This window comes from Idiotropiscis lumnitzeri, chromosome 14 (genome assembly GCF_059441095.1).
Source record: "Idiotropiscis lumnitzeri isolate Australia: NSW breed Sydney's pygmy pipehorse chromosome 14, RoL_Ilum_1.0, whole genome shotgun sequence".
Taxonomy (NCBI): Eukaryota; Metazoa; Chordata; class Actinopteri; order Syngnathiformes; family Syngnathidae; genus Idiotropiscis; species Idiotropiscis lumnitzeri.
Window position 1 is genome coordinate 10717900 of NC_142404.1, and position 22196 is coordinate 10740095.

At 39.4% G+C, this 22196-nt stretch overlaps 2 long non-coding RNA genes across 2 annotated transcripts in view; one reads left to right on the forward strand and one right to left on the reverse strand.

Moving 5' to 3' along the window:
• Nucleotides 1-21758, forward strand: part of LOC148323438 (uncharacterized) — a 58857-nt gene extending 37099 nt beyond the window's left edge. The window contains exons 4-5 of the long non-coding RNA XR_015846516.1: nt 21540-21600; nt 21696-21758. This is a non-coding gene — a long non-coding RNA (uncharacterized LOC148323438). The remainder of the gene's footprint in view (nt 1-21539; nt 21601-21695) is intronic.
• LOC148323440 (uncharacterized) lies at nt 6857-7575 on the reverse strand. Its single transcript, XR_015846529.1, has 4 exons — nt 7296-7575; nt 7157-7205; nt 7015-7080; nt 6857-6940 (listed from the first exon to the last, which is right to left on the reverse strand). It is a non-coding gene; the product is annotated as an uncharacterized LOC148323440 (long non-coding RNA).
• Nucleotides 21759-22196: the final 438 nt, after the last annotated feature.

The window sequence follows — 22196 nt, forward strand, 5'->3', positions numbered from 1 at the left end:
CGTGGCTTGAAACAGGTTCCTGAGTTGCGGAGCGTTTGTTTTTAAAAGCTTGGACATGTCAATTTTTGGAAATGTAGACGGTAGGCCACTGATCAGGAAGTACACCCGTTCTCAAACGGTATTGTTCTGGACATGTGGGTGTTAAATCCACCAATAAATACCCATGAGCGTCTTTGGTGGCATCTTCAAAACTTTCTAAAAAATAATTTTTCTTCGTAGGGAATATCTGATTAGCCAAAATACTGGTTTGTAATTTATCCCGAGGATTTTTGAACAAGACCATGTAATTACTATTTAGACTAATAGTACGACTGTATTTACCTTGGTGGAATACATTCTGAGTTAACAATATGACGCTCATATTTCTATGATGCCTATATTGGGTAAAGATTTTCACCACTTCAGGATGGTCCGATGCTTGGAAGATCAGATCATCAAGGATGATTAGATGAGTCTGGTGTAACGGGAACAAGGCTTCGTCATCAAAAGATTCTGGGAGACCTTTTAGGAATTTTATGTTTTTAATCAACTTTTGTAATTGGTTGTACAAGGGTTGATATGAGGTATAAATCCATACAATATTGTCAGGTACATTTCTCATAACATGTTGACAGTCTTCCAAAACACGTTTCACAAAATATGTTTTCCCACAACCGCTAGGCCCTGAGATCAAACATGAAAAAGGCACTTGGAGACGCGGATCGAATTCGACCTGTGATAATTCCATTTTCCCTTAATAACCAAAAGGCACACTACGTCCGTCCGGCAAAAGTCTTCGTTTGTCGTAGACCACCCTAAACTTTTTGACGAATGAAGTATTTCTGACGCGAAACCCTTTTTTATCACGGACGATGCTGTGTTGTGGTGTCTTAAGCGAGTGCGTGTCGGGTTCGTTGCCATGCGTCGTGCTGGATATGTATCCCTCCACTAAGTCTTTGACACTGTCAAAGTTGATGTTTAGACCGCTTTCGTGCGTCTGTGTGATACCTTTAACCTTCATCACCGTTTTTTTAGTATCTCGAGTTTGATAGGCATAGCTTTTAGGACCGGCCGAAACAAATTCCTGAATGCTGTCACCGTCCAATTCATCAGTCAGATCACCGAGATACTGGCCTAGTTTTAGAGCCGTTTCCCCATCCCTGACCACGTAGATGAGGCTGTCTGTGTCAGTGTATAGAACCCTGTCTTGTAACTGCTCCAAAAATCTGTACATGAACAATCTTGCATGGGCTGTTGTAAAGCAAGCCACAAAGATGTTTGAGGTGTCGGAGGGTCGTGAAAGAATGTTCTTTTTGTCGCTGTATTGAATCATCGCGGTGTCTGATTTGATGAAACCGAAGTAATCGATGTCATACAAACCCGAAAACATGATTTTAAAAAATTCTTCGGGTTTGTTGGTCAGTTTTGTTTGTTTTAAATTATCTCTCTGACCATATTTTCCCCAGAGAGAATTTAGACAAAGTTTAGAAACCTGTCTCTTACCAGGATTCACTTTGATGCGTTCAGGATCCAGCCGGATACCTTGATGTGTCATGTAATCATTGATGTATTTGTCCCTCCCCACCTGATCGGTGACATTGGATGGATAGCCAGAGGCTTCCTGCTTCCCCTTGAGGAAGGTGTTCATGTAAGCTTTAAAGATGTTATTGCTCACTGAGTCGAAATGCCACACCTCCACAATTTCAACCAATCTGTAACCAAGGTCAAGAGCCTTGTTAAACTCAATAGTGACCCAAACACCGAGCAGAGCCCTGCTCTCGTCATCGTGGTGACACGATGAGGTTTGGTTGTTGATTTCGGCACATGTTCTACAGAGAGGGAACGTCAGTTTACCTTTAGCTGTTTTGTAAGGTAACAAAGGCAACAAGAGACCGCGTGGTGGGTAGACTTTGGCTTTGATCAGCCCGAAATATTTACGTGGGTCGGCAAAGTCTTTGCGGATAACGATCGGATGACCGAGAGGATAGGCGCAGTTGCTGTTGACATAAGGATACAGAGAGGTGACATCGACATAGAACACTTGCTCATTCAGAGAGGCCGTGTATCGCAATGTGAATACGCTGGTTCTGCCCCCGAAAAGAGCCTGACGTGGTGCTAGGGGTTCAGGATGTTGATAAGTAAGCAGGAACTCTTTCACACCCTGATGAGTTTTCTTCATGTTCAACCACACGTGTTCTTTCATTACCGTGAGACGCACACACGGATCCGATTTCAAGGTCGAGAGTTTCTTCTGGCTAATATCAAACAATTCTTGAAAGGTTTGATTTGTCAGAGGGAAACGTTCAGTTGGTGTATAACAATCGGGACAACCGTGGTAGAAACAACCTAGATATTCAAAAACATGTTTTACACCATCAATTTCAACATAGCCATCCACGACGTAGCGACCGAGTTGTTTTTCACCCCCGTTCAAAGCGTGTTGTATAGGCAATTTTTGACTGTGTATGATCCACTCCAAATACTGGATGGAAGCATGTGAGAAGGCTTTATATTGTCTCGCGTAATTATCGGATGATGTTATAGCCAATGTCTGAGGTTGGAGAAAATTGGTACGGAAAACGCCCATGCATGCTGATGCTATGGTGACATAATTGAATGGATCGACGCCTGTCTCGTTTAGAAACTCGTTTCTAAATTTTGTACAACCCTCGGTTAGAATGTCAACATCGTTTTTGCAGTACATCAGCGCCTCCTTCCTGAAATCAAAGGTTCCCCGACATTCTCTTTCATACCATTCAAGGAATTTGGTACGGTTGGCTGTTGTCATGCGTTCTAACCCATATTCACATGGTTGAGGATAGGAACCCACGTAGTTGAGATTTTCCAATGAGCTGAATTTGTGAGGGAAATACCCTTTACATTGATCTTCAAAACCTAGAGTTTTAGGCATTGCGCTCAGAGGCATGGGTAAAAATGATAGCGAGTCGATGAATCTGAGACAGTTTGACTCAAGCTTGAGACATAAGATTTTACTACCAGTCAAGATAACCTTAGGAACGAGACCCATGTCAATCATCGCTGATACAATGAGCTGGGAATCAAATGAACGAGCATTGTGGGCTATAAGAGTGGTGCCTTTGTAACGAGGTTTTCTGAAATGCTCAATGAGCTTTACGGCGCAATCAGGTCCTACCCATTGATGTTCTTCCCCTTGGAGTGATTTTGTGCAGACCATAAAGGGTTTGTGCACCTTTTCCTGATCCTCATATGTTTCAAAGTCATAGAAGACGATTTTTTCACGGGGTTCTTGTTTTGGGAGAGGTTGGATATAACACTGATGTTGTTCCCTAGTTATATCAGTATCTTTCAGCGGCATTTTACATGAGACACATTTTTTAACTAAACAGTTATGTTTTGCCTCTTGTGTATTATTGGTCTTGTAATAGTTAAGGCCGCAATCTGGACATTTTTTGTATCTATCGCAAAAGCTGCCAACTTTTCCACCGGTTATTTGATGCTTGGCATAGCAGACAGCGTTTCGACATGATTTATTACAGCCCTTGCAAAGGATGGGTTTCAGAGGCCGAGTTTTACAGGTCGGGTCTATGCAAACATGACAATGTCCGGGGCATTGATGTAGATTCTTATTATTGTAACCCTTGTAACAATAACAACAGAAATAACTACATCCCATCAAACCAACTGGACTTTTCACGCCGTAAAAGTGTTGATTTTGTAAAAACATCACCAAGGGATCTGCGGTTTTGGGGTATTCTGTCTCGAAATGAATCAATGGTCCAAACTCTCCTTCTTTTCTATATAGAACCACAATCTTACGACCCAAAAGCGTCTCGAATTTATTGATATCATTAAATCCAACAGGGGTCGTCTCATCCATCCCAACAGCTCTTTGATACTCGAGTGCTTGTCGATAGATCTCTTGCTCCGTCAATGAGTTATCCATTAAAAGCGCTAACGATGTAGCAAAGCATAGTTGTGTATCACCCGGATTGTTCGGCACCAGTAAATGCTTTCTTTTTTTAACAAGTATTTCATGATCCAAAAGACTGCCTATTCGACGTTTTTGACCCATACCTCCGCGAATATCACTTACAATTTGGATGACAAACTCTAGTTGTCTATCAAACAGGACTTGTGCGTTAGACTGTACGAGTCGATCGAGCAGATTTTGAACAGCGTTTTCACATACGTCGGGGTCGTCTGACATGCGAACCGTCTCATGTATATTTACATTTTCCCCCACCACTTCCAATTGAACCATATCCCCAGGCAATACGTTCGATAATGCGTGATCCATCTGTTCATTTATCGAGCCCATGATAGCGGTGTAAAATGCTGGAAAATCAGTGTTATCAACGGGTTCTGGTATGTTTAACGGGATCCTGAGTTCTGTATTATTGAAACGATCTCGTATGATTACCCGATGTCCACCTCTCTGTTCAACTGAATCCTCTAACGATTGGTTGTTTAAATGGTCACCTGAAGTTTGAGTTTGACCGTTTGATGTGGCTGGTGCGTTTGTGAATTCAGCAATCTGCATGGGTTCATGTTCATTTGGATCGGCCTGTGCTTTTGTGATTTCATCTGATGTGGATAGGGCGTTTGTGATTTCATTTGGATCGGCCGGTGCTTTTGTGATTTCATCTGATGTGGATAGGGCGTTTGTGATTTCATCTGACGACGCAGGTGCATTTGTGACATCCTCAGGCTGCGAGTTGTCCTCATCTGGCGTGGCAGGTGCGTTTGTGAAATCAACATCATCAGTTGTCATTGGTTCGTGTTCATTTGATGTGTTCTGCGCGCTTGGTAAATCAAGAACTGAGTTTAATAATGTTAGTTCGATAGGTGGCGTTTGTGCGCGATCGTTTGGGCGTATATGACCATCTGATGTCTGTGTTCCCCCCTGCTGATTTAATGAGGGGACTGATAAATGAACATCCGCTGTTTGTCCATTATTGTTTGATGTGAGTAATGCTAGGTCTAGTGGTTGTGATTGCGTGTGTATCTGGTCCCTTTCTGATGTTTGTATTTGATCGTTTAACGCGAATATTGTTAGATCGAGCGGTTGTGATTGCGTGTGTATGCGATCATCTGTTGTTAAATCAAGCGGTTGTGATTGTGTGTGTATTTGACCGTTTAATGCTAGTATTGTTAGGTCTAGAGGTTGTGTTTGATCATTTGATGTGTGTCTTGTTAGATCGAGCAGTTGTGTATTATCGTTCGCCATATCGCTGTTTTGGGTCTGTTAGGTCTAAAGGATTATAAATCGCCGATTTGTCTTATCGCCGCGAATGGATCGTTAGGTATGCTTGTACTAGCGTCTGACACCATAAACAAAAGCAATGATTTCTGTAATCTAGTGGAAATGTATATGGTATACTACACAATAACAAACACACACGGATTATATATCAGAGAAATGTTACAAGAGATAAAAATGAAAATACTACATCACCATGGATTTGTGAGCTTCTCAGCCAGATCTACCAGTTTGTTGTAAGTACGTAGAACTTCTGTTAGAACCTCATGACGTTCTCTCTGAAGCCTGACTCGCTCATTACCTGGGATAGGACTTCTAGGTCTGATTGGTTGCTCATTTCGACGAGACGATGTGGTTGATCCTGGATTACCGATGGCACCTCCTTCCATGTGACGTGCCCTTGATGGGTTCCCGTTGGAGCCTCCTTCCATGCGACGGCCCTCTGATGGGTTCTCATTGACACCTCCTTCCATGCGACGGCCCTCTGATGGGTTCTCATTGACACCTCCCTCCCTATAACGTGCTAGATATGACACACGAGAAATATGTAAGATCTTCAATCATCTCAAAACAGGAAAAAATATAAATAGAAAGTTAATAATAAATTAAAAAAATAAAAATTTTTACATGATTAAAAATTATTACGGTGGAAAAATAAAAAAATTTAAAAAGTTGAAAAATAATCAAAACTTTTAATTAAAAGACATACTAAATAAAAAATTTAAAAAGTTGAAAAATAATCAAAACTTTTAATTAAAAGACATACTAAATTAGAAAATTTAAAAATATTTAAAAAATAAATAATTAAAAGTAAATAAAAATTGTATTAATAGTTAACCGATTAATCAAATCAATAATAGAATTATTATCTCAAAAAACCGTTTATATAGCTACACATTATATAGCTACACTTCAAATAGGACAAGTATAATAACACATTCAAGATCCTTCGAAGAAGGCCGATCGGTAAACACAAGATGCTTCCATAAGCCCTTACAAGATGACCATCCGCTAACCATAGTCCACATATCGTTACACAATATATAGCTACATCTCAAAGACGATAACGCCTCGGAACACATAGCATCTGGTTAGCAACACATTGGAAGCTTAGCATACGGTAATAACTCGGAACACATGTCACCAACAACAGCTATCAAACATATCGTTACACAATATATAGCTACATCTCAAAGACGATAACGCCTCGGAACACATAGCATCTGGTTAGCAACACATTGGAAGCTTAGCATACGGCAATAACTCGGAACACATGTCACCAACAACAGCTATCAAACATATCGTTACACAATATATAGCTACATCTCAAAGACGATAACGCCTCGGAACACATAGCAAATGCCGGCTACAGGTCATACACAGCAGCAACATGCAGCAGCAACATAGCATCTGGTTAGCAACACATTGGAAGCTTAGCATACGACAATAACTCGGAACACATGTCACCAACAACAGCTATCAAACATATCGTTACACAATATATAGCTACATCTCAAAGACGATAACGCCTCGGAACACATTCAAAACATCTCTGCCCTTGTTCACACACAACCGAACAGATATGTTATAAACATTAAGAATCTATTTATATATTATGAGACTTTAGAAACTTACAAAAAATGTTCGTGTCCCCCTCCGGCGTATTCGACGGGAAAGACGTATTCACCCGGAAGCGCACTGTTGTACTTCCGGATGTCGCTGGAACAGAGAGAGAGAGAGTGTGTGGGATAGCGGTCTAGGGATATTTTAAATCTGTTTGCAACTATATTCACCTTGTTCTGGTGGTGTTTCAAGTTTCACAGTTACTTGCGTGAAAGCGGATTGGTGTGTCTGTGTGTCTGTCATAAAATAGATAAGACATCGAGTCAGTTTATAAGAACTTTTGAATCATAAATATAATAACATTAGACTTACAGGCTGATCTACGTTGATCATTCAGATGATCCTCTGTAAAACAGCATTTCTGAGTATATATATAAAGGTATGGTTTAAACAATATTGTTTAGCAAACAAGCATTGTTAAAAATAGATGAAATTATAAGTATTTACTTACGCTCCATTGTTAGGCACTCCTTCGTTTGTTCACGACGTCCTCAAAGATCAAAGTGTTATCCTTACGATCCAATGTTAAGCTTTTCCAGCGCTCGCTCTAGACGTCCTCATCAGAGTTTGAGAAAATTTCTGTCTCTGGTCAAACACAACCATCTATTTAACCCTCCAACCCGAAAAGAAACTCGTGAGCGAGTCGCTATCTTTTTGAAACACCTGAGGGATTAGTCTTTTTCGGTTCAGCGGGAAGTTGAACAAATAATCTCGTGATCTGATAAAACCTACTGGTTTATGCACAACTCCATACATTTCAGGAACTCCTTGAAAAGGAAATTTTTTTTTTCAATTTAATATATAAACTTTTCACTAGGTACATAATTGTGATGTGCTGTGTTTCTTTGTGCCCTATTCAGTACTAAATTCCATTGCACTGTCTTATTTATTTATTTATCTAATTTATATATTTGTCTGTATTATTGTTGTATTGCACTGGAGAGGGGAGCCCCATAATCTCGTTGCACACTTGAGTACAATGACAATAAAGGGATTTCTATTTCTATTTCTATTTCTATAATTCCACACATTTCAGGACCTCCTTATTACAGATTATTTTTTGTCAATCCCTTGAAAAGGAAAACTTTTGTTCAATTTAATATATAAACGTTTCACTAGGTACATAATTCCATACAATTCAGGACCTCCTTATTACAGATTATTTTTTGTCAATCCCTTGAAAAGGAAAACTTTTGTTCAATTTAATATATAAACGTTTCACTAGGTAAGTACATGTTCCTGTTATATTACCTTTAAACATTAAACGTTTCATACTTTTATTATTCAGAGTGAAATTGTGGCTTCTGCTATATTACCCTTAAGGCACTAGATGGCAATATTGAGCTATGTTTTCAAACACCTTGAGAAGTAATGTCGTGAGCTACTCACTATCGTTTCAAACACCTTATGTTCGTAATCAGAACAAGTAAACATGACTCGGCAGATTTTACAAAAAGGTAAGAAGGAGGAGGGTGGTCGCCCGGATGCCCACGGCTGCCCATCGATCGACAGGATGTCGCCACTCACTATCTTTTGAAACACCTTGAGGCTGCTGCAGGCTTGGAGGGTGTCTATGCAAGACGCGGCGTCTTGCACGGACAAACCCCCAAGCCTGCACAATACCATGTTTAAACTTATGTCGCTGGGAATATGTCCAGACATGTTTGCAAAAAGGGCAAATATCAACCGAATAAACATATTATTCAAAGGTAATAACAACGCCTGCTCTTCTCAACTCGTATTATTTCACTCGTTTAATTTAATTTTATACATCTACATTATTTAATTAGATATAGCTCATTTCATTGGATGCTTTATATACTTCAGATATTTAAATATGGATGACCTATATCCACCGAATAAACATCTTATTCAAAGGTCAAAACAACGCCTGCTCTTTTCAACTCATATTATTTCACTCGTTTAATTTAATTTTATTTATTTAAATAGAACATTGCATTGGATGCTTTATATACTTCAGATATTAAAATATGAATAACATAAGTACAGTTTGGGTTGGGGACGCACGCACGCAGGGAACACATTGTTTTTAACATAAGAAGCATACAGTTTGGGAGGGGGGCCAAGCCCCCCCCCTCCCAATCACACACACAACGTCATCACAACGAGACAAAAAGCGTAATTCTGTAGGCGGGGGCCCTTGGCCCACACACACACACACACATACAACGTCATCACAACGAGACAAAAAGCGTAATTCTGTAGGCGGGGCCCACTTCGACAAAAGCGTAATTCTGTAGGAGTGGTATTAAACCTTCAACGGGCAGGGAATATGTAAATATTTTGAAATAGGTGGCTGGAGATTGGATAGTTTTAACACAGGGGCGGGGATAGCGGCCATTTTGGACAAAAGCGTAATTCTGTAGGCGGGGACAACGAGACAAAAGCGTAATTCTGTGGGCGGGGCTATGACGTCATCAAAATTTAAAAAAGCGTAATTCTATTATCTCTGGCCTACACAGAATCGCCAGGGCCGTCCCCCGTCTCACCTAAATCTCAGAAACACTCAACACCTCCACGCAAACGGAACCGTTTATGTTTATAAAACTGGATAAAAAAAAGCCACGTTTGCAATGGTGCAACGGAATTTATGATGGGACGTTTCCCCCACTCTGCTTTGTGTTTGTGTTCACGCTGTGTAGGTGGAACGCTAAATGCATTTACATGTGTTCAGACTCACTCACAGGAGCATAAAAGTATCCCCATTGTCCCAGCAAGCATCACCACTCACATCAAGTTACAAGATTTATCTCCCTCAACTCATGATGGCTTCATAAGTATGAACTTATCACATTATTGATGCATTAAATCAAACGTTGTAGAGTTGGAAATAAAAAAAAAACTGTTTTGCAATAGTGTGGTTTCAAGGCTTGGGGCTTTTGGATGCTACACCATGTTAATTTTAATGAGGTGCAGAAACCACACCTTAAAAACACCTTGGGGGACAGCGGGTTGAAGACTCAATAGGAACAAATGCAGTGAAACCTCAAAGTTTGGCTTCTGATTTGTTTGGCTTTTGAACAAGTTGAAAAACAGTTTCAGCATTCATATGTGTCGCAACCGTGCTGTAATGACAACAAAAGCAGAGCAGATAATTACACATTACACATTCATTGAAATAATACACAATCGCAAACATAATTATCCAAACAGATGGTTTCTCAAAACCGAATGAGGAAGTTATCGATACAATTTTAAAATCAATTCTAAAAGTGGAAGAAAGTGTAGCGATGCTAAAATATGGACGATATGATATGTTGGGTATGATTCATTTTGAAGCAGCCGTGTAGTTGAGATTTTTGATGACACTGATGAGGAGTGAGTTACACTTATCTAATCAGAAGTAATTTAGAGCATGGATCAATGTTTCGCAGTTAGTAATTCTGTGGAAGAAGCATGACTGAATGACTTGGGTTGTCTAGGCTGAATCTGAATCAAATGAATTCCAACATTTTTGGGCTGTGCGTGTGATATTGTCTGGATGGCAGGTATTGAAGAAATCTTTCAAACTTTGTGGTACAAAGTTGAAGAAAACTTTGTGCCAGCCAGTAAATTGTCAGAAATACATTCTTGAAGATGAGCTTGGCTTCTTGGCTTCTCTGGTTTCCGTGGATTGTATATGAATTATCTGTATGGAAGTAGAAGGAGACTTTGTGGCACTTCATTATTTGTCCATTTATAAATACAAGATAAGATCGGACCTAAAATTGAACCCTGTGGTACACCATAGGCAGGGGTAGAGAGAAGGACTTTTTTTTTTGTCAAGTAAACATTGAGAGGTGTGAACATCAGTCCGTCAGTCATCCTTGTCTCATTATTATCGGCCGACCCAGTCAGTCCATCGTCATCAGCGACAGCCAATCAGCTACTTACTAAATCACACGCAGACTCAGCATTAGCAGACTCAAGTTAAAGAAACAAAACATCCAATGTTGGATAGCTTTCGGTCTTACAGACTGCCTGACATTCAAATTGTATATAATTCTTGCCTTGGTATGAAACAATTGTCGCTTTACGTTTGAATAACACTGTTTTTAAATTGTGTGGGTGAAAACTCAATTTTACCTTTGCTTGGATAGGCTCCAGCTCACACGTGGCCCGAGTGAGCACAAGCAGTTTTAAAAAAAGGATGGATGTAGCTCCACCATATCCATCCATTCATCCACACCCATTCCTTCAACAAGAACCAAATTCTTGCTTTGATCTGGAACACCCAACTCGCAAATTTTGATGAACAAGGGTTTTGAAATTAGTGGTAAGAACGCATATAGGTTTACCTTTTGATCTCAACTCCTTTTGATCATTTTATGTCCGTCCATCCAGTAAGCCATAACTCTAAAATGAATACAATTTGTGCTTTGAAATACACAATCGGCGCTGGATGCTTTAGTTAGTATTAAAATTAAGACCTATACTGTAAATAGTACTTTGATCTCAGTTCATTTAAGCATATACACTGTCAGAACCATTCAAAAATGAATAGGGCCCTTGCTTTGACAAATTAGAATAATGTTTAAAGATTGGAAAGTGCAGCACTAACAAGAAACCAAATCCTATGCAGTCACTTTGCGGGGACTACAATCACTCGCTCACATCCATTTTTGGATGCGAGTAAGAAGTTTAAAGCGGCATGACTCACAAATGTGAAAATGAAACAAGGTGAACTCTCACTCCGCAAAGGTTACTATTTATGGTTTCGGGGGTTAAGTGTGTGAAATTTAACTGTTTGAATGACTCACGCAATTTTATTTTTGACTTTTTCTTTTTCTGAAATCTTCCCAAATGATGGAGTATAGCGAGCTGTCGCTGGCAAACACCAGAGACGTCCACGCTCTCACTGTGTTTGACATCATGTTTGTTCTTAATGAGAAACACATGCCCACTGCATCGGCATTCATCTTCATACCAGCATTAAAAAAAAAATAAAATCTTGAAAGTTAGTGCTTTAAATACGTCCAGACGCCTCGGAATGCCACGGGCAGAACGGGCCTACTCGTCACTGTTACAATCAATGGGGCCTGTGATCATCAGGCCTGGAAATGAGCTCTTAGCCTTCTTCGACGATGACTACACACACACACACGCACACCATTATATAGTATGTATTTACCAGACAAAACATTAGGAACACCTAGACAATCTAACGGGATTCAGGGCACAATCTAAGAGGTATTCATTTTCAGAATTTGCTGATTTGTATTTGGTCGTGATGTATGGCAATGTATCATATTAAGACATGGTTGTAAAATGTTGCTCCTCTCATATTCCTGAAAAGGGTCCCGTAAATATGACAATGTAATAACTCAGTGTATTGTATATCGTGAATTCCGTCTGTGTGTAGTTTTACATGTGTTCAACTAAACATGCCACAAGTCAGTTTGTCAGTAACTTGAGACTAGACCACATTTATTTCAGTATACAGTAGATAGAAAAAGTCTGCACACCCTTGTTTAAATGCCAGAATTTTGTCATATAAATGAATGGGACCAAGTCAATTCATTTTAAAATATCAAGGTAAACTATAATCTGCAAAACTCCTTCAGTTAAAAAAAATTTGAGCGTGGTAGAAAAAAAAAAAAAAAACTTCAATAAATGCGGTTGCATGCGTGTGCACACGTCCAGAATTAACACCTGCCACCATTTAAATTGCCTGTGATAAACCACAAATACATTTCAGATGTTCTGGTAGGTTTGTCTAGTTTTGCGCTAATGCTGACTGTTTTCAAACTGTTCATATTTTCGTACCAGCTAAAGAACAAATACGCATGATACTTACGCAACCACGCTTGGATCTATGATTATTATGTTTGCCCTCGGTTTTATTAGTCCACAACAAATTTTTAAGCTGTTTTGTTCAAACTTGGTTGGTTAGATAGGTATTTTGGTACATGCTTATTAGGTTAGTTGGTTAAATTGGGTAGGTTAGCTAGCAGAAGGTAAAAACAACCACGTATCCACCTGTTTCATGGCTTCATTTTTTGTGTTCAATTAGGCCGAGATTTTACACAGTAAGTGATTTGGTTAGTTGGTTGCTTGGTTAACTATTTAGATAGTGGGTGAGTTAAAGGCTATGCTTTGATTGGCGTTGATTGATTGGGAGTTTCGTAACTCAGTTGTCAATTTACTGGTTGTATAAGTTAGCTTATTGGATAGTCAGAGTCTACGCTAGTTAGTAAGTACATATTAAAGAATGCACTTTTGCTGTTACAATCCGCTTGCATTAGGCACAATGGGTGTGTTGTAACGGAGTGTTTTGGCCCATAGACATTGTTGGAATTTAGTCACCTATTACATGCAAATTACTAGGGAATAAACCCTTAATTAACTAAATGTACTCGTGGCATGTTCCTTTTCTTATTCAGGAGGGAAAATGTTCAAATAAGACTCAACACTGATCCAAATTTCTTCCCATAATTTCTTCAATTCTCTGGAGTTCAGGAAATAGTGCAAGTCAGATATCTGGGCTGCTTTTCTTATCCAACATGAATGTAGTCAAGAAAATGGCGCTCACTACACGGATTTCTTTTCCATCATATGTAATGTTGGTTGAAATTGGTCTTCCTCTCTCCCTCCGTCTCACGGGTCAGTCCAAGGCCCCCGTCTGGTCCCATGGCTTATCCCAAGGCCGAAGGTCCCCGTCTTCTGGCAACCTGCAATCTCATCAATCTGGTGTGGGTGTGTACGGGTGTCCAGATCTTGGTTATGTAGTATCTTAGGTAGAATATATATATATATATATATATATATATATATATATACACACACACACGTATTCATGCAAGACCTTTAACAATGAACTTCCAAACAGGCCTACAGAGGATTTTTTTTTTTTTCGCATTACCGAAAGGCGTGATGCTGAAACACAATCGGCATCAAATAGTCATAACTTGCTGTTTTTACAGTCCCTTTGGATGGCAGGTGTGTTCTTTTATGAACCTTCACACTTGCAGATGTCTTCACTGTCCCTTTAACTGGCAGGAAATGTCGATGATGAAAATGTCTACTGCGGTTTCCAAGTGAACCCCTTGACCTTTGCCTCGTCCCTAAGGCTTCGAGCAGGCCCTTTGCACCACCGGCCACCCCGTCCACCTTGTGCAGTGTGAACTATGAACTTTGTCTTGCCTCAAATCACATCTTTGCCTTATTCTCAAAGTGTGGTACGAGCACCTCTAATGGTAAAGTTCCCTTTAGTGGTACGCCAATCACTAGCCAAGTAAAATTCCATTGCATTTAACTTTTAAGTTCAATTAATTTGCATTTAGTGGTTTTTTTTGTACTGTTAAGTCGCTCTGGAGCAAAACTAGCACCGGTCCAAAAATGCATAATCAAGAATAATAAAACATAAAAAGTCGCTCCAGAGTATAAATCGCTTTTCTGAGGAAATATATTTTACAAAAAACGAGACTCACACCCAAATTCCCTGTTCCTTGATCATGGGTCTGTAAGGAAATAAATGTACTGCGTAACTCAGACCGTTCAGAATCTCAGAGCATTTGCCTCTCTGAACAGACATACACTCAGAGCGGTGTTAGGGCGCCAGAGTTAATTTCCAAACGCACCCCTGGTTGACGGTAGTCAAAACTTCCGCTTTTGACTAGAGAATTGTTTTCTTTTTTTTTTTTAAATGCCGGACATTAACTAGTATTTTAGTAAATTAGAAGCAATAGTTAGAGGCTATGTTTAGTTACTTAGCGAGAAGCTTTGCTGTGGTTGATTTGTCCCCACAGATGATGAATTATGGGATATCAAGTAAGTAACGCTTAATGCAGCACAAGGAGCAGGAATGGGAAGCACATGTCTGCAAAGGTCCAAACTTCATTAATTAGGGGCAGGTCACATGGGTCAAAGTGTGTTTTTTCTCAGGAAAGGCACATTAAGTGGATTAAGACTAATCCGAGGGGGATTATAAACAGTTATCAGGCAGATGGATGGTACTTTCCTGGAGGATCACCTCACTTTGTCCGCCTGCGGTGAGGATGTTTGCTTTGGAATCAAGGATTTGGATAACGGCTCCTCTTGTGTCGTTTTCTGTGTCAACACAAACACAGTGGACCTCTTGCATACCTTTGACCTGAGCTTTTAAACCTCAAGTGAGGAAACATTTTCCTACCGGGACCAGTTCATTTTGTGTAAAGTCCTCCGAGGGCATTTAGGGGAAAAAAACATGATCAAAAGAATGATTTTGTTACGATTTCATGAGCAGTTTTAGATGAAAGCTTTTGCATCTTTTTCATTGAATTCTTTTCTCTGACGTTTTATTGCTTTTGAAAATTGCATGGCATGCTGGTTCAAACGCTCTACGGCCCACGGGTCATCGGTTTCCAACCCACGTTCCATGTTGATGGATAGTGCGGTTGACTCTTTCACCACAGATTTGTGTAACTGCTTTCCTTCGACACTTATTCAAGGCTGTGGTTTTTTGAATTGTCGTTTTAATCCCTAAACGATTATTATAAATGATACAAATGGCATTCAACAATTCCATGTTGTCGTTTACCTTTATGCTTGCCAGTAAATAATTCAGTTGACTTTAGTAATTATGATGATGCAAATATAATAATTGTCATGGATGAAAAGAAATTTCTTCAAGGGGATATTTTAGCAACCTACAGTATAATAATAATAATAATAATAATAATAATACAACTTAACCCAATGATAAAATTATTAATGTATTTATTTATATTTATATTATTTTATTGTATTATTTAGCAATTGGGCCACCCTAAAAATGTACTCTACATTTATGCCATTTAATAAACACTTTATTAAGCGCTCGAGCACCCACCAGTATTATCCAACAGAAACGTTGTATTACTCATATTAAAATATGTTACTGATTGAAAGATTTATCATTCAGCTAAACGAGACGTGTACTACAGCAAACGCAGGCACTATTTACATTACATTAATACTTCTCTGATCGTGTCACTCTGAACACAAATTGAGCATTCTGAGCTGTGAAAAGTCTACATTTTTTATTCCTTAACCAGGTCTCCCGACTGCGCATCTCTTGGTGTAGAACAAAAATGATTAAAAGCGTTTCCATTTTAAAATGTGTTTTTATTACAATTGACCTTCACTTTTTCAGCAGTATAATTCACAAGAGAAGCGTTATGTTGTGATATTGTGCCTCCCACGTAACAGAAAAAGGCCTCTTTTCCTGCAACGCAGTCCAACATTTCCTTCCCTGCCAAGAATCAACACCTCCAACAAGCTGTCTCTGGAAAAGAACACTTGTGCTGGAAAAATACGGCATTTGGTTACATCACGGTCCAATGCAATAGAAAAGTGATTGTTTCAAGTGGGTGTTGTATATTTGTTGCCCGAGTTTTATACAGGACTTATAGTGTGCGTTTGAGGCTGATTTGTTTTTGTCAATTTAATATTAATATTCAAGAGTAACACCACTTTAGTGTTATCAGTCAACATTTATGATGCCCAATTTCTTCAAATTCCTGTTGTTATTGGGCTCACACCTATTGCTCTCCTTTGGCATGATCTTGTCAGTCTTCAAAATTCTCAGTCGAGTGTTTCTTCCCAGCCATGATAATGTGGAACATCTAAGAATGAACGCAATCCATTTTGGGGAAAAAAAAAATTGTTGTTGTTAAAATACAAGACACACACACACACACACAATATAGCAAATGGTCTTTCACATCCCGATTTTGCCTCTTCCCAACTAGGGATCTACAAACTCTATTGTAAGATTATCGTTTAAGATTTTCCTGTTGTCTGAAGTGTGTTAAGAGTGTATTTGCTCTGACGATAGGGTCCAAAACATGGCAGTCCGAGAGTCTTAAATTAAACATGTTCAATTTTTACAACCAAAAACTTTTACCTGAGTGGGGAAAGCTAATGACTCACAAATCATGAGTATTTGAATTGTGACGATAATCAAGAAGCAACCTGACTGAGGAACAAGGCATCAGCCGTAAATAAAAACAGGCATGTCCGACATGAAACACAAATAACAATAATAGCTTAGGTTTAGAAATAGAAATAGAAATAGAAATCCCTTTATTGTCATTGTACTCAAGTGTGCAACGAGATTAGAGAGTGTGCAACGAGATTAGAGAGTGTGCAACGAGATTAGAGGTAAAAAGTAAAAAGGAGCACTGTGAGGGGGAGCTGTTAGCCGCTGCGTCCATGCGCGCCGCCATCTTGTATATGCATTAGAACTCACCTCTGATTGTAAAGTCCGCTTTCACGCTGTTGCCAGGATTTTTTTCCACTGATTTTTTTAAAATGTATTTATTTATTTTAATTGGAAATTTTAATGCAAGAAATAGTCCCAAGACCACCATCGTTCCCTCTTCTCGTGTGTTCACTTCCATGTTGTGTCTTGTTTCCTATTTTTTTTCTTCTTTATTTTGTTAGATCGCATTTGATCATGCCAGATTTCTGTCTTCTGAGCACGCGATTCAAGATGGGTGGTAGAAAAAACTCTAACTCTTTATATGTCAATTTAGATTATCAAAGCATTCTACGCGCAGTACGGACAAAACTGTTAAATGCCGGATTTTTTTTTTTATTTAAATTTTATTTTTAAGTTTATTTTATTTTTTTTCATTATGAGATAACAATATATTGATTGCCACACCTCTTAATGATTGAGTGCATCTTTAACGAACAAAACGGAACACAATTACAAATCTTTTCGCCGATAATGCATCGCAGAATGACATGTCAAGCGCATTCTCAGGTCGGTCCACACTCTCTCTGGTCTTGATTAGACTTGCACCGAACATCTTTGCGGCCCGACACAGAGCGCCTTTCATGTTGTCCCCTCGCCTGCTCCCACTCAGCAGAGCCTAAGCAGAAACACGCCGCCGCCCTGGGCAAGGTCAGATTTCTCACCCAACCACAGCATTAAAGGTACATTGCTTTCCCTAATGGTGGCAGGAGAGGAAGAGAAGGAGGGGGGGGGGAAATTGCGGTTATTTTTCATCAATCTCACAGACAATATATTCCGTCTCATCACACCCAGAGTGGATGGCAAATGGATGTAGTCCATGTGGTTGTAATCTGCAGGGAACGTCTGGCTCTGCTTTATGACCTGAGAGTCACATCAGCGTTCCAAATCATTCAGGTTACGATCAGTGTCACAAAAAAAAAAAGAAAAAAACTCCACTCAGGCTAAACAATCCTAATTTGAATTGGCACCCTGTTTTGCTTGTATTGTTGTGCTTTGTAAGTAATATTCATCAAAATAATTTCATAAAATTATCATCGTCGTGCATTACGTTATAAACCTTTTCCATTGTTTTTTATCATAAAAAAGCTATACCATATATATATATATATATATATATATATATATATATATATATATATATATATATATATATATATATATATATATATATATGTCACAATGTCATGAATTGTTATTTTAGCCTTTTCCCCTTTTATATCTGTCAAACATGTCAAATGCCACGTATACATTCACGCAATATATCATACACCTAATTTTGCATGACATAAGGCTAAAAAATTTGAGCACAAGACACTGCTTCATTTGTTCAACTTCCTTTTGAGGAGTAGCGTTACAGTCACAGTGCGCTATAGGGTGGCCCGTGTTTGGCTAACGGCGATGCACGGCTCATTGCAATGCTAATCTGTAAAAATGGCTGCTGGAGTGTGTGTGTTGACTGTAGAGAAACAGCGTACCTTTGTTAAACGCCACTGAAAGAACTGGCTTGCCTCCGTTCTCTGTATAACTCAAGTAGAATGGATGGATGTGCGTGGCCAGCGACGAACCAAACAAATAATCTTGCTATATGATGTGTTTAATTTTGAAAGCCACATTCCCAGCCCGACTATTCCAGTAGGAATGCAATGTCAAGCAAAGTGAATAAAACGTGGTAACATCGCACACAAAGCGTTTGCATTCACTGACCTATTATGGAGTTGTTGCATTTCTCCCTTCCCACCACCACTACCACCTTCCTCCTCCTCTTTCTTTTTACAACTTCTGAGACTTGGACGTCTTGCAACAAGCCTCAAAGCAGGCTGGAGGCCCTTTTTGTTTTGAGCTTTTCACACTTGAGAGCAGTGCTATTTGTTGTGTGCCGAGTAGGGAACTGTGTGACAGAGCTGAAAAGAGAGCAAAACAGAGTTGTCCCACACAGTTGAGGGTGGGACAAGGAGTTTTGGGGGGGGGGTTGGCTAAATATTGGTCCCTCGCAGAGAAAAGAGAGCGGGATTAGCATACGACGACCGAGTAGAACTAATCTTCTCTGACAGAATAGAAGTGTACATAAACAAGATCCCAGACAACTGAGTGGTCACGCCCAAAAATATTCATTGGAACACCATCTGACCTCTGATCAACCTTGTTTAAAATTTACTAACAAGGAAGTAAAGAGAAATAAAGAGAATTTTTCAGTCCGAGGGTCAAAATTTGGTTATCCTGTACAATTTATGAAGTATTAAATGCCTCTGATTTCAAACCAAAATTTGGCTCACCACAAATCAATTTAGCAGGCATTTCAAGAGTTAACACTGAAAGCTAATTTTGCTATTGTGCCTTGGTACAAAAAGGCACACAGCAATTCTCATTTGAGTGACCCAGTGTTTTATGGAAAGTTAAAGTAGGCCTCATGTTATTATTATTCAATATTTCGGGTCGTTAAAGCATTCATGTTTTTCTTTCCTCTCTTGTGAATCGAACAGCCAGTTAAGTGGAATCAAATTTGTATAAACTAAAAGTACGACAGGGACATGGTGCCCGTACTCCGTTGGGACGCATTTAGGTAAATTCTGTAGTGGTCGTCAAAGTACACAGTACAAGCACTTGTATTTGTCCAAAATGGCCTCTCCAAACTGAAATGACTGACTTTTTGTTCAATTTTAGACATGGGTCTTGTAGTTATACATTTTAAAAAGTACTCTTGAAATAATAGATGCGCTATATATATAATGTATATCATATGTAAAAAAAAAAAAAAATTAGCATAACGTCCTCTACATTCTAAAAATTGTTTTTTTTATCTCGTCTTCAAATCGACCAATTTATAAAGGACACAAAAAGAAAGATCATTCTGATTAATATTGTGTTTGTGGAACATGAGCAAAGAGTTTATGCACATCTCAGGGGTCGGCCATTTTGCCACTTGCAGTCAATTGAAAATGACAACACAGTTGCTCAGGGCTCAATTAACGACCAATCAGAATGCAGGTAGGCTGTGATTGGTCATTACCTGAGTTCTGGGCGACTGTGATGTCAGACAGAAGTGACAAAATGGATGCATTCCATCACAATATTAATCCGAATGCTATTTTTAGACTCTTGAAGACACAGAGTTGACTTCCTCTTTCATTTTTGGGCGCCTCACTAAGATGTCGTTTTTTCGAACACACTAAATGGCTCATTGAAGAGAATTGCATTCATTTGGTCTCTTGTTTCTAGGCCGGTCCGGTTGGGGACTGCTGCACTGTATTTCAACTCAACTTTCATCACATTAAAGTCTACATCAAGTCTTTAGTTGGTCAACCCTTATTGCTAATCCAAACACTCATACGTTCTAGCTTTTCACGATTCTACTGCTCCTTGTATGAATATTCTGGCTTTAAAATGCTCCACTGAAATTCGTGGACCGATGATGAAAAGCGACGTCAGCATGTGGACCCTCGCACATACATGAATTTGAAAAAAAAAACACGCCTCGGGGCCTTCATACATGCGCAAACCTCTGCAAGCTGCATGACCGATGTGAGAATACAATCCTCTGCCAGTGGAATAATGGTCATTGGTTAGAAAACATAAAGACGATTGGAATTGAAAGCTCAACAAGAGGAACTCCAACTGCTCCTTTTGGATACTTTCAATGTGATTGCACAGGATTCTGTTTAACGTCATTGTAGCACTCCGTCGTTCTCTGAGGCTTCGTTTGGCCCCTGCTAGGTCCTCCTTGGTTCACTTTTTGGCTCTGCTGTTATGATCTTTGGACGGGTGTCTAATCGATGTCATTTGGATTGATTCCTGATGGCATTCTTGTGTTGATTAAGTGTATATTTGTTGAAATATCCGTACGGAGGAAGCGGGTGCACAACCCAGGAAAACAAGGTGTCCTCCCTGTGACCCGAATTCAGGTGCAGTGGATTAAACCTCATATTTGCCAATTAAAGCTCCTTTTAAGTAATTCCTGAATTATTAGTTCATGATGCCCAGTGACATCTCCATGGAGGTTGAATACAAAGCTTGTTGGGAATGTTGTGTAATGAAAGCAGATTATATTACATGTCATATAAACACGTTGATTACCGTAAGGTTGGGACACGACATGTTCAATTGAGTATGAATATAGTTCACGTTCTAACTGCTTTACCTCACCGTTATTTTGTAACTGCTCTCATTTTTAATGCATTCAATGAATGTTGATGTGTTTCACAGTGCAGTGGTGGGTCATCACCTTTAGTTAGCCTAACAACGCTTACCATTGAATATTGAATAGTTTTTTTCCCCCATTTCGGAACTCTCTGTTCTTATTAAATGTTTTAAATTGGATGTAGTATGGACATTTTTTTTTGTTTCTTCTATACAAATAATTGGGTCTCTGGGGTGCTTGCCCACCCATCAATGTGAAATTAAATAAGCACAAAGCGTATGTATTTTGTCTGTCTGTTGCTGAAAATGTCTCTACTGTTCTTGCACTTTTGTCCCCAGTTGCAGAACAGAGAGGTGTGGAATATGCTAAGAGGGCTGCGTGATTATAACATAAAAATATGTAAGTAGTTTTCAGTGCAAAAATGAAACATAAGAAACTAATGGATTATTGTTTTTGGATAAATGAAAATTTAAAAAATATATCTGAATTCCAAGGGCGGGCACGGTGGCCTCACAGAACAGAGGTGGAGGGTTCATTTCCGGCTGCAGATTTCCTGTGAGAAGTTTTCAAGTTCTCCCCGTGCCTGCGTAACTTTTCTCCGGTTTCTCTGGTTTCCTCACACATTCCAAAGACATGCATGGTAGGTTGATTGGACACTCTGAATTGCGTGTGTTTGCGAGCGCGGATGGTTGTTCGTCTTTGTGTGCCCTGCGATTGGCTAGCAACCAGTTCAGGGTGTCCCCCTCCTCCTACCTGAAGACAACGGACATAAGCTCCAGCACGCCCGCTACCCTTGTGAGAATATGCGGCATGTATAATGGATGGATGGATATTATTCAACCACAAATTTAAAATGTATTAATAGGCTGACTGCATAAATATACTCTTCTTTGCTTCATCTCTTCCCTTGAATGCAAAACAGGTCCAAAGAATAGCTGCTGATTCATTTTCGAGCCATAACCCACCATTCGCTTCTCATCCGCAATTTTTGCTCT